This window comes from Echinops telfairi, unplaced genomic scaffold (assembly GCF_000313985.2).
Source record: "Echinops telfairi isolate 266 unplaced genomic scaffold, ASM31398v2 ScPeMD7_25;HRSCAF=90, whole genome shotgun sequence".
Classification (NCBI taxonomy): domain Eukaryota; kingdom Metazoa; phylum Chordata; class Mammalia; order Afrosoricida; family Tenrecidae; genus Echinops; species Echinops telfairi.
In genome coordinates this window covers 26,969,971-26,981,533 of record NW_022103922.1, presented here as the reverse complement: position 1 = coordinate 26,981,533, position 11,563 = coordinate 26,969,971, and positions in this window count along the sequence as shown.

The following is an 11,563-nucleotide window of genomic DNA, read 5'->3' as shown; positions in this document are numbered from 1 at the left end:
TACTCATTAATAACTATGATCTTCAACAAGTTACTAACCAAAAACGTACAGATCACCTATGGGATGTTGCACTATCGCTGTGATTTGTTACAAAGAACAAAGAAAGGCATATGGTTTTCACCAAGGATTAAAACCATCAGTAAATGCTGTATAATGAAAGCCACGTTGTCAACTAGATTTCCATCAATAAATTCCCTGTATTCTTTGTGTATATGTTTTATACTTAACATTTTATCATGTATGTTCAGTATAGGTTTCTTGAACTTCTCTCCAGTTGCAATAGTTGAACAGAACCATAAAACCTTAAGTAGTCCTTTTCCATCCGAGCCATTGGGCTTTGCTGTTGAGAAATGTAAATTTTCTTAATTTCCTATCCTTTGGAGTAGTTCCAGGATCGTTGACATTCACTTTTTTCCTGACTCCTTTAGCTCTCTCTGGTTTTATGATACTTTATTCACTGGTTTTTGTTTCATCGATAATTTAGTTTGAATCTTAAATGGTCTCCACCAACCTTGCATCAGGGTCCTTACCTTCTCTGTAAGAGTAAAGGTGTGATTGATGATTGAAGCAATAAAATAATGAAATACCACCTGTACCATTGTGAGTCCCTAAAAAATAATTAGGTATTTCTTCATGTACTTATTACATTAGTAGGCACTTATTTGGAAGTACATTGTATTATTCTATTTACATGGTTTATGCTGTGCAATAAACACAAGTGAAGTCTCAATTCTTCTGTGGCAATTTAATGTGGAATTGAGCTTGAATAGAACTATGTAAATAATGTTGCTTTCTTTTTAGCATTGCCTTTCAGAGAATAAACTTAACAGTTTTGCTTTGCTTTGTTTTTTGCTTAAAACCATGTGCAAACCAATAATACTTTGAACATTAAAATATACTAGTAGTTAATAATTAGCTCAAAACCCATGCTACATTCTTCAGAACATAATTAGATTGATACACTAAAAAGACTGTGTGCTCTCTGTTCACATAAAAGCTAATTATTTTTTTATTTTCATTTAATATGCATGAGCTTGAAGATATATTATCGGAAAACTCTTTAATCAAAGAAATAAAATAATAGTTCTCAGCCCTATGTGACTGGTCATTTATAAAATCAAAAATATAAACTGACTTTTACCAATCTCCACCTCCCCTGCAAAAAAAAAAAAAATTCTCTCCCTCTATCTCTCTCTCTCTCATACACACACACACAACTTAGAGCAGTGCCAACTAAAACTTAACTGAGCCAGGTAAGACCATGACAAACAGTGTTTTTCTTAAATTATGCAACAAAATCAGGGAAATTTCAATACTTTACTCTAGTAATATTGTGCCTTGGTTTTCATTTTGTATAAGCTTTAGGAAAGTGAGCACAAAATTCCTTCTAGTAAGGCTACAGAAGACTTCTATTTTAAAAGTATTATCCAAGTAGAGGAACTCTGGTAGTGTAGTGGTTACAAGTTGGGCTGCTAACCACAAAGTCAGCGGTTCGAAACCACCAGCCATTCCTCGGGAGGAAGGCGGTTCTTCTACTCCTGTAAAGAGTTGCATTCTCAGAAACAGTTCCAGCAGGAGCAGTTCCAGCCTGCCCTATAGGGTCACTATGAGACAGCAGCCACTCAATGGCATTGAGATGAGATGAGATATCCAAATGGGATTCTGTTCATAAAATAAATTTGTTATTAAACCAAAGAGTTCTAAGGTTATAGATCTTATATTTTATTGCCCATCTGTTGCAAACTCTTCTAAGTTTACTCAACAGATTATCCATCTGTGGCCAAATTACTTCCAATAATTGTCCCAAAGCAAGTTAGGGCTTCCTTGTATATAATTCTATTCCTCTGGAAAACGCATTGACACTGAATTAAAACCTTTTGAGCGAACCTATCATCACACAGCCTTTAAAATGTTTTATGAACATTTTATGCTCTTGGGCTTGAACTTTCTCTTCTTAAGGAATCCCTATTTGACATAATTTTAAGTTTTCCCTCCAACTAAACATTATGTGTAATCAGAGTAGAAAGTATTACTTAGGAATAGAAGTATATTAGAACATCTTTCTCAATATAAATACTCATAAATGATGGTGGAAGACTTTATAGAAGACAATGTGCTTTAATGAGGGACAGTTGTTATCAAGTGCCATTGAGCCACTTCCAGCTGAGAGTGAAACCCTGCCCACTCCTGACCATTCTCCCAGGTGTCTTATTTGAGCCTCTTGTTGCAGTTACCGTGCCAATCAATTTCCTGGAAGGCCTTTCCCTTTTGCCCTGACTCTACCTTACCAAGCATAATGGCTTCTCTAGGGATTGGTCCACCCGGATAATATATCCAAATATATCCAAATGACAGTCATGAAGTCTGTCATTCTCACTTCCAGTGAGCATTCTGGTTACTTCTCCCAAGGCACATTCTTCATTCTTCTGACCATCTACAGCATCTGCAAAATTCTTCAGCAACACTATAACCCAAAGGTATAAAGTCTTCTCTGGTATTCCTTGCACATTGTCCAGCTGTAGTGTGACAATGATTCAACTGACTGTGGTTTGGGCTGGTGACTCATCCTCAGGACGACATCCTTGCCATCTTTGGCAGCACGTCTGCCAAACTCAGCGCATTGTGGTTTCTTGACTGCTGCTTCCACGGGCATTGGCTATGGACCCAAGTACAGTGAAATCATTTACATTTTCAAATTTTACCACATTTATCGTAATGTTGTGTGTTGATTTTGTCATGTTGTGTTTTTGGTTTTTTTTGAGGTAAATCCATGCTGAAGGCTGTAGTCTTTGGTCTTCATTACTATGTGCTCCATGTCCTCTTTGCTTTCATCAAACAAGATTGTGTCATTGGCACATCACTGGTGGCTATTGAGTCTTCTACTCCTGAGGCCACTTTCTTCTTCATATTATATAACTTCTTGGATTATCTGCTCAACATACAGACTGAATAACTACAGTGAAAGTACACAACCCTGATGCATAGCTTGCCTGATTTGAATTCAGGGGATATCTCTTCTGTTTGAATTAGTGCATCTTGGTCTACATATAGTTTCTGATGATCACAAAGTGTTCTGAGTTCCCACCTTTTGCAATGTTTTCCATAGTTTGAAATGATATGCAAAGTCCAAATTTTTTTATATTTAGTAAAACACAGATAAACATCTTTCTGGCAGTCTGTTTTCACCCAAAATCCAGATGGCATTAACATTCATTCTCCATCCTCTTCCAAACCTGGCTAAACTTTCTTAGACTTCTCTCTTGGTGTACTGCTGCAATCATTTTTTAATTATCTTTACCAAAAGTCTGCTTGTATGTATTATTAGTAATATCATCTGATAATTTTCATAGTCTGTGGAATCACCTTTCTTTGTAATGAGCATAAATATGGATCTCTTTTAGTTGCCGAAATAGCTGTCTTCCAAATCTATTGGCATAAAGGAATAAGCATTTCCATCATGGCACCTATTTGTTGAAGCATCTTAATTGATGTGATGGTTAGATTTTTATGTCAACTCAAGTTATGTAAGTGAAGGTAGGGGTGGAGTCCAACCTATCAATTAGGTCACACCCTGATAACCCCTTCTTGAGATGTGGCCTTTTGTATAAGAGAGATTCTAGACCGAACTGAGTTCTCTCTTGCTTCTTCAACTTCTGCTGGATCTGGATTGTTCATCTGGTTTGTTGAACTTCTGTTATATCCACTGCCAATCCCAGGGGGCATCATTGGACTGCTGGCCTTGGATTCATTCAGCCAACCTCGGATTCATTCAGCCAACCTCGGGTTCATTCACCTCTGTATCCACCAGTCTATAACCTCATGCTTCACCTTCCTGTTTCCTATTCCTCAGCTTCTGCAGCAACACTAGTCAGGAGAAGCCTCCAGCATACATCTGACCTATGGACTTGAACTGGACTGGATTTCTTCCATAAGCTATTGCTTGATATAAATATATTTCTATATACATGCACATACAAGCATCACATTTTTGTGGGGGGGAGAGGCCAGCCCCCCACAACTAATTGCAGGTTCGATAGGCACAATTGTATGGTTAAAATGTATATATATAGATTATGATAAAGTCATAGAGATCATGAGAGAAGAGAGATTGAAATAATGGAGTCAGACACATTTCATGGTAGCATGCTCACCTCAGCCCCACTTGATGGTCCACATGGAGATGGGGACCAGAGGGCAGGAGAGAGGGGGAGGGGAAGGGGAAGGAGGACAAGGGAAAAGGGAACAGAGAAGTGAGGACTGGGGGAGAGAGGATGGGAAAAGCCGAGAGAGGCCAAGGGGAATCTTTGTTGCTAACCAAGGCGTATGTGTCTTTGGGGGGAGTGCAAGCCCCCTAGTTACAGGTGAAGACATATAGCACAGGAAAGGTTTGTGGTATAAGTAGTACAGTAATGGGAGTGGGGTGATCTAGGGGTTCATACACTATTGGAAGAGGAGGGAATAAGGGTATACAGGTGACAAGATGGGCGGATCCTAGATTCATGATGGCAGGCCCAACCTTGATTGCCTTAGAGCTAGAGACTTTATTTAACCTAAGCTTTCAGGGGAAGCAATCCACTGTCCCTAACAGCAGGGAGGGAGCCCTGCCTGTTGTGGGAGAAACAATGATGTCAGCTTGCTCTGGATGGCTGGAGTCTTCAAGGAGATAACTTGACAGTTATTTACCATTAGTTGCAAGCAGTGTCCTAAGTCTAACATATATTTGGAGGAGAAGACTTGGGAGAAATTTTTCTGTTTCCCGCAGTTTTGCTTCTGTAGAGACCCGCAACCTAACACAGTTAGTATTCTGTCAATTCCTGGAGCCTTGAGTTTCATCAATGGGCCTTGGACTTTCAGCAGCATCAGTTCTTGATTGTGTGCTACCTCTTGAAATGACTGATCATCAGCTACTGTATATACTCGAGTATAAGTCGACCCAAATATCAGCAGAGACACCTAATTTTACCACAAAAACTGCATTAAAAATGTGCTGAAAAACTTGGCTTATACACGAGTATGTACGGTAATTCTTTTTGGTACAGAGACTCTGTGCATTCTTTCCAGCTTGTTTGATATTTCCGGTGTCATTTAATATTGGCCAATTGAATCCTTCAATATGACAACTTGAGGTTTGACTATTTTTCTTTAGTTCTTCAGCATAACAAATTCATAGTGTGTCACCTTTGAGGTTTCTAGCTTCATGTCTTGGCACACTTCATTCTAAGACTTTACTCTATTTTCTAGAGTCACTCTTTGAAACCTTCTGTTCAACTACTTTATTTCATTTCTACCATGGCAATGAGAAGGGACATTGAAATGTGTTCTTATATGTAGGATAGCTAAAGTAAATGGAAGAAATGATGAGTGACTAGTAATTGTCCATCCATTCATTCATTGGGCAATATAGGAGAACACATTCATCATGTATGAGACTCTATGCGATTCTTGCTTTTAAGAGTCCTCAAGTTGATATTGACTCGTGGCTACCCTATGTACAACAGAAAAAAACTCTGCCCCCTCCTATGTTGGGCCCACTGTTGCAGCCATTGTGTCAATCTATTTTGTCAAAGTCCTTCCTCTTTTTGTTACCCCTCTACTCTACCAAGCATGATGCCCTTCTCTGGGAATGGGACTAAAGTATATGAGATGAAATTTTGCCATTCTTGTCTCCAAGGAACATTCTAGCCATGCTTCTTCCCAGACAAATTTGTTTGTTCTTTTGTCAGTTCATGGCACTTGCAATATTCTTCACTAGCCCCATGATCCAAATGCATCATGTCTTCCAGGGTCTTCCTTATTCCATGTTCAAATTTCACATGCATATGAGGCAAATAAAAAGACTAAAGCTTTGGTCAGTTGCACCTTAGTCCTCAAAGTAACATCCTTGCTTTTCAGCGCTTTAACATGGTCTTCTGCACCACATTGACCCAATGCGATGCACATTTGATCTCCTGCTTGGTGCTTCCATGAGCATTGATTGTAGGTCCAAGTGAAATGGAAATTCTTGACAACTTCCAACTTTCCCCCATGTATCATGATGTCACCTACTGGTCCAGGTGTGAGGATTTGGGTTCTCTTTACATGGAGTGCTGGTACTATATATAGTGAGTTAACGCATTGGGCTGCTAACCATGAATTTAACAGTTCAAAATAATCAGCTGCTCCTTGGGGAAAATATGAGGCTTTCTACTCCTGTAAAGAGTTACAGTCTTGGAAACCCACACCGGCTGTTCTGTCCTGTCCTATGGGGTCACTGTGAGTCAGAAGTCACTCAATGGCAATGAAGGTTTTAGGTTGTTTTTGATTTTTACAATGAGTTGTAATCTCTATGGAAGGCTGCTATCCTTGATCTTCCTTCACAGTACTTCCAGTTCTCACTTTCAGCAAGCAAGATTCTGAGGATTCAGAAATAAGACCCAAAACTCATCTGTTGGAACAAAATAGTGAGAGAAAAAAATGAGGCATGGCATTTAACCTCATAAAGCTTAGTTTTATAAATGAAAGTTCAATAAATTTCTTAATATTTTAACACTTAAAATAGTCTAAGGGTTATCACCCAGATTTCGACAAATCTTTATATTTAAGTCACAAAGCACAACATATATGTTATGACTTGCAAGTACTTCTACTGCACAGCTCAGAAAATTGCGTGCTCAGTTTCATTTAATCTTCTGGTAGGCAGCTTACAGACCTGTGCACCTGATGAATAACCGATAGGAAATATTAAAATGCTTATGATTATTACACCATCTTTGGAATACAGTACTGGACATCTCCCAGGAGTTAACTTCTTGTGAACAGTACCTGTGTATTTATTCTTGATGCCTGGCATCAATGAATTCCTCAAAAGAATTTTCTACAAAGCATCTTGTAAATATCCTAAATTTAATTTTTTTCCAAATTTACACAAGCTCAAAGAATAATGGACAGATGACATTTTATTAAATGAATACTTTCTCTACTTGTAAACTCACTACTCAGATGCATTCTCTATTGACAGTTTAGAATCTGTTCTTTTATTAATCTTGACTTCATTTTAATGTTTAAGCATATAGTTTGTGATAGAAATATTTCCAAGTTGTAACATAAATATCCCTAACAAGTTAAAAAGTCAGGAAAGAAACAAAATCCAAGATTCTTGAACAGTCATCCATCTTTCTACTTAACATTCATGCTGCAGCCTTCTCTTCCCTACTAGCATTCTAGTAGGACTTGAAATTAGTATAGAATGTCTTGTGTTGGTAAAAAATATATATAAGTTGCTGGCTCTTTATCTTAGGGTTATTTGGAGTTTTGAAAAGTAAAATTTTGTCAGCTATCATGTTGGGCTAAACAACACCTTGAGAAACTGTGTGCCAAACAGTTAATATAGAGAATTTAATTTGTTTGCTTCTTCTGAGTTTTGCCATTGAGCTTTCTGTGGGAAAACTCTTCCTAAAAACACACTTTATTGGCTCTAATTAAGCATGCATCCAGTAGTGTTCTCTCAGGCTTTAGATGCCTGCTGGCTTAATTTTTAAGCTTCTCCATTCTCAATAAAAGTGCTGAATTGAATTTAAAAGTCTATTCCTACAGAATTACCCCTCAGTGTGCGCACCACTCATACTTCTGCAGAAAAGATTAAAATACTATTTACTACACATGGCAGACATTGTTTTTAAGAAATGAGGGAAAATGAGTCTATAGTTTAGCAATGATCTGGAAATGAAGTTTGCTTCAAATGTATGTTATTTGTTTTGTTTCGTTTTGTTTTGCTTTACCCAGAACCAAAATCAGTTCACAGAATATTAAAAAGTAAAGATGTCCAAAGTGAATAAACAGATTCACACTTGTGATTTAAAAGTTACAGCCATTTCTACAACCAATATATATATGAGTGACTTTGGGGCTTTTTCATTATGCCAACCTAGTTGATTTAAGTTTTATTAACCCCCATGGGTTAATAAAAAGTCCCCCATGGGGACTTTTTCCTTATCCAGTCTTTTAGCTGGTTCTATTATGGAAGAGATGGCAATCTATGACACCATTAATGGCTGGTTCTAAATGGACTGTTTGGGGTTTGGGTTTCAGGAAACTCATCAGTGCCAACCTGGCACTGATAATAAAAGCAGAAATTTTGCATGACAAATAGTTCACTTATTTGTCAAAAACATATTACATTCTACTATGTGTCATGACAAACACCAGGCTCAACTGTTGATTTGCAAAAAGAATGTATGAAACACTGTGACATATGTTGTGAGAGGTGTCAGTCATGCATAGCAAGGTTCAAATGACCTAGCAACCAACTCTGCTTGGGAGACTGTCATAAGGCTCTTGGAAAAGGTACTTCTTGACAGGAGTCTCAAAGCTCAAGTAGGGTATCATCAGACAGGGGAAGGGTGGGTGGTTTCATGGTGAAACATCTTCCCAAGGTTCTGGGACGACATGTGCACAAGTGCTAAAACATGAAAGAAAGAAGTGATAGAAAGGTAAATGAAGGCGTTTATTAAATTTACCATTTGTCTCTTGTTATTAGATTGAAGTATTTATTAGAAATGATCATAGTGATCCCTATTGGAACAAAAAGTCATCTCATTTTACAAAGTTTTTATCTCTGATGTTGTGGGTAAAAATCAACAAGAAACGAGAGTGGCCACTAGCAGAGCGGTAGGAGCCCTGGTGATGTAGTGGTTATGAGTTGGGCTGAAATCCATGGTTGGCAGTTCAAGACCACCAGCAGCTGTGCATGAGAAAGATGAAGCTTTCTACTCCTGTAAACAGTGACAGTCTCAGAAACCCACCGAGGGGTCACTGTGGGCCAGCATTGATTCATTGGCAGTGGGTTTGTTTGTTTTTTGAATGGGGGTGAGTAGAAAAGGTCCTATTCAAGATATAACTTGAAGATAGCGCCATCAGGATTTATTGACAAAGCATAAGAACATGCTTTCTGAAGAAAAGAGGGGAATTAAACATGACTTCTAGGTTTGTAGCCCGAGTAACTGGGGGAATATGCTATCATTTCTTATATGACAGAAGAGTGCAAGGAACGCAGATGTGTGTGTGTGCAAGCATGTGCACATGCTCATGTATGTGCAAATTCGCATGTGTGATTTCACCCCAGATCTCCTCAGGAAAAAATAAAGACCTCGTGATCTCCTTCTGAAGAGTCAGCCATTAAAAACCCTATAGAGCACAGCTCTGTTGTGGTGCAAATGGGGTCTCTCTGAGTTCCCTGACAGCAAGTGCCTTAGCTTTAGATGAATGTAGTGGGTGTGTTACTAGGCAGGATGTAAGAGTCACGTGATAAGCAGGGGGGAGGGGTCCTCAGTGAAGACACAGAAAGGCATTAACACTGTGGGCTACATAAGATTGGTTGTTGCTGCTGTTCGGTACCACCAAATTGGCTCTGACCCGCAGCGACCCGAGGCACAGCAGAATAAACACTGCACAGTCCCGGACCTTCCTCACAATTGCTCCTAGGCCTGAGCCCCTTGTTGTAGCCACTATGTCAATCCATCTCATCAAGCGCCTTCCTCTCTTGAGTGGCAACTCCGCTTTACCAAACATGATGTCCTTCTCTAGGGACTGGTCGCTCCTGACAATATGTCCCAAGTGTGTAAGACAACTGTGGCTTTACTTCTTCCGACACAAATTGGTTTGTCCTTTGAGCAGTTGATGGCACTTTCAATACTCTCCTCCAGCATCACAATTCAAATTCATCTATTCTTCCACGGTCTTCCTTACTTATTTAATGTCCAACTTTCACTCGTATATGATGCAGCGGAGAAAACCATGGCTTGCAACATCCTTGTTCTTCAATACTCTAAAGAGATATTGTGCAGCAGATTTACCCAATGCAATACATCTTTTGATCTCCTGACTGCTGCTTCCATGAGCATTGATCTTTTAGTGTCCAAATCAATCACTTGCCCTCAAGGTATAACAACATTTCAGGTCAAAGAAAGGAGGAGCCCATGAAGGTGACAGAACAGGAGAAGCTCACTAATGTGGTGTCTCTGAACTTGAGTGAAGGAAGCCTCTTAAAAGTAAGACAAAAATACACTCTACCCTTGTTTCCACTCTACCCTTCTCCTCACAATGAGAAATATGTCATCGCTGAGTGTGCCAGTATCGAGGTCCTATGTAAACTTAGCAATAGTGTGGTGACTGAAGTAGGGAAACTGAGAGCCTGGGTGTAGGGGGAAATTAGGAAGACAAAGGATGGGAGGAAATAAAGACAGAAATGAAGCATTTTGCTTTAAAGGGGAACAGATAAAGGAGATGAGAGTTGAGGTTATCTAAATGAAAGCAAGAGATTTAGTTGAGGATGAGAATGTTTATTTCAATATCACCACTTGTTTAATTTATGATGAGAAATATAATAGCTGGTAAAATTAATCCACTAGTAAGTGACCACATTGTGAAGGCAGAAAAGGCAATGATTGTTAGTGATTCTCATGAGTAAGTCAGAAGAGGAAGGATCCCATGCCCAAATGGAGCGATTGTCCTTAGCAAACAGCAGGGAAAATTCACCTAACTTGAGCTAACCAAGTTTGGGCTAGATTAGCTACCTAAATGTCAAAATCCCTAAAAACAGTAACAAAATTAGTGGTGAAGAGGAACATAGTACTAAATCCTCAATGAAGAAGAGGAGGGAGCAGGAAATTGAGAGTTGACCACAGCAAAGAGAAGTCAGAGTAGTGCTTGTCTTTACTGGGCGACATCAAGTTTGCTCCAACACCTCTTGACCCCGAGGGAGAGAGTGGCACTTCCTCATACGCTTCAATATAGAAGCAGGTCACCAGAACCTGACCCCAGGGAGTTACTGGCAGGTTCAAACCAACAATGTTCTAGTTAAGAGCCAAACATTTAACCATTGCTTTACCACGAGTCCTAAGGAGAAACAGGACTGGTGATAATCTGATAGTTTTTTAAAAGGAGACTAGTTTTTTAGTGAAAAAGCAAAATAAATGGGTTGGAAGTAGAAATAAGGAATAGGTAAAACACTCTACCTGCTTCCAAGCCTATTGATATCAATCTGAAATGAAGACAAAACAAAGCGAATAACCACTACCTGAGAAGGACTGAAGGAAGGCAGCCTCCTTGGTATGAGCCAGCTCAGTAAGGGTAACTAGATGAGGAAAACATCCTTATAAAAGTTGAGAACATGGGAGATTCTGCTCATGAAAATCTAATCATTCAATAGCGCAAGTGAAAGGTGTTGAATAGCCAGGGAGTGGTATGAAACAGTTTCATTAGGGGACTTAGGATGTCATATACGTTTTGCATACTGAACCTGGAACCTTAACTTTTTGATGCAAAGACAAATGATTGAATTAGATTGAGTGGTCTTTCAGGAAAAGTGAGAAACTTGGTTTAGTGATACTCTCGTGTTTCAGATTAATATCTCACCATTAAAAGGAAGTGGTAGATGAAATCCCATGACAGCAAATGAGTTCTTACTCTGATTTCCTTGAAGAGAGGACATGTGCTTGGCTAACAGCAGTTCTGGGGGGACATGGGAGAGGGGAAGGTGGGGGGAAGGGAAAAGGTGTTAACAAACCCAGGGACAAGGGAACAACAA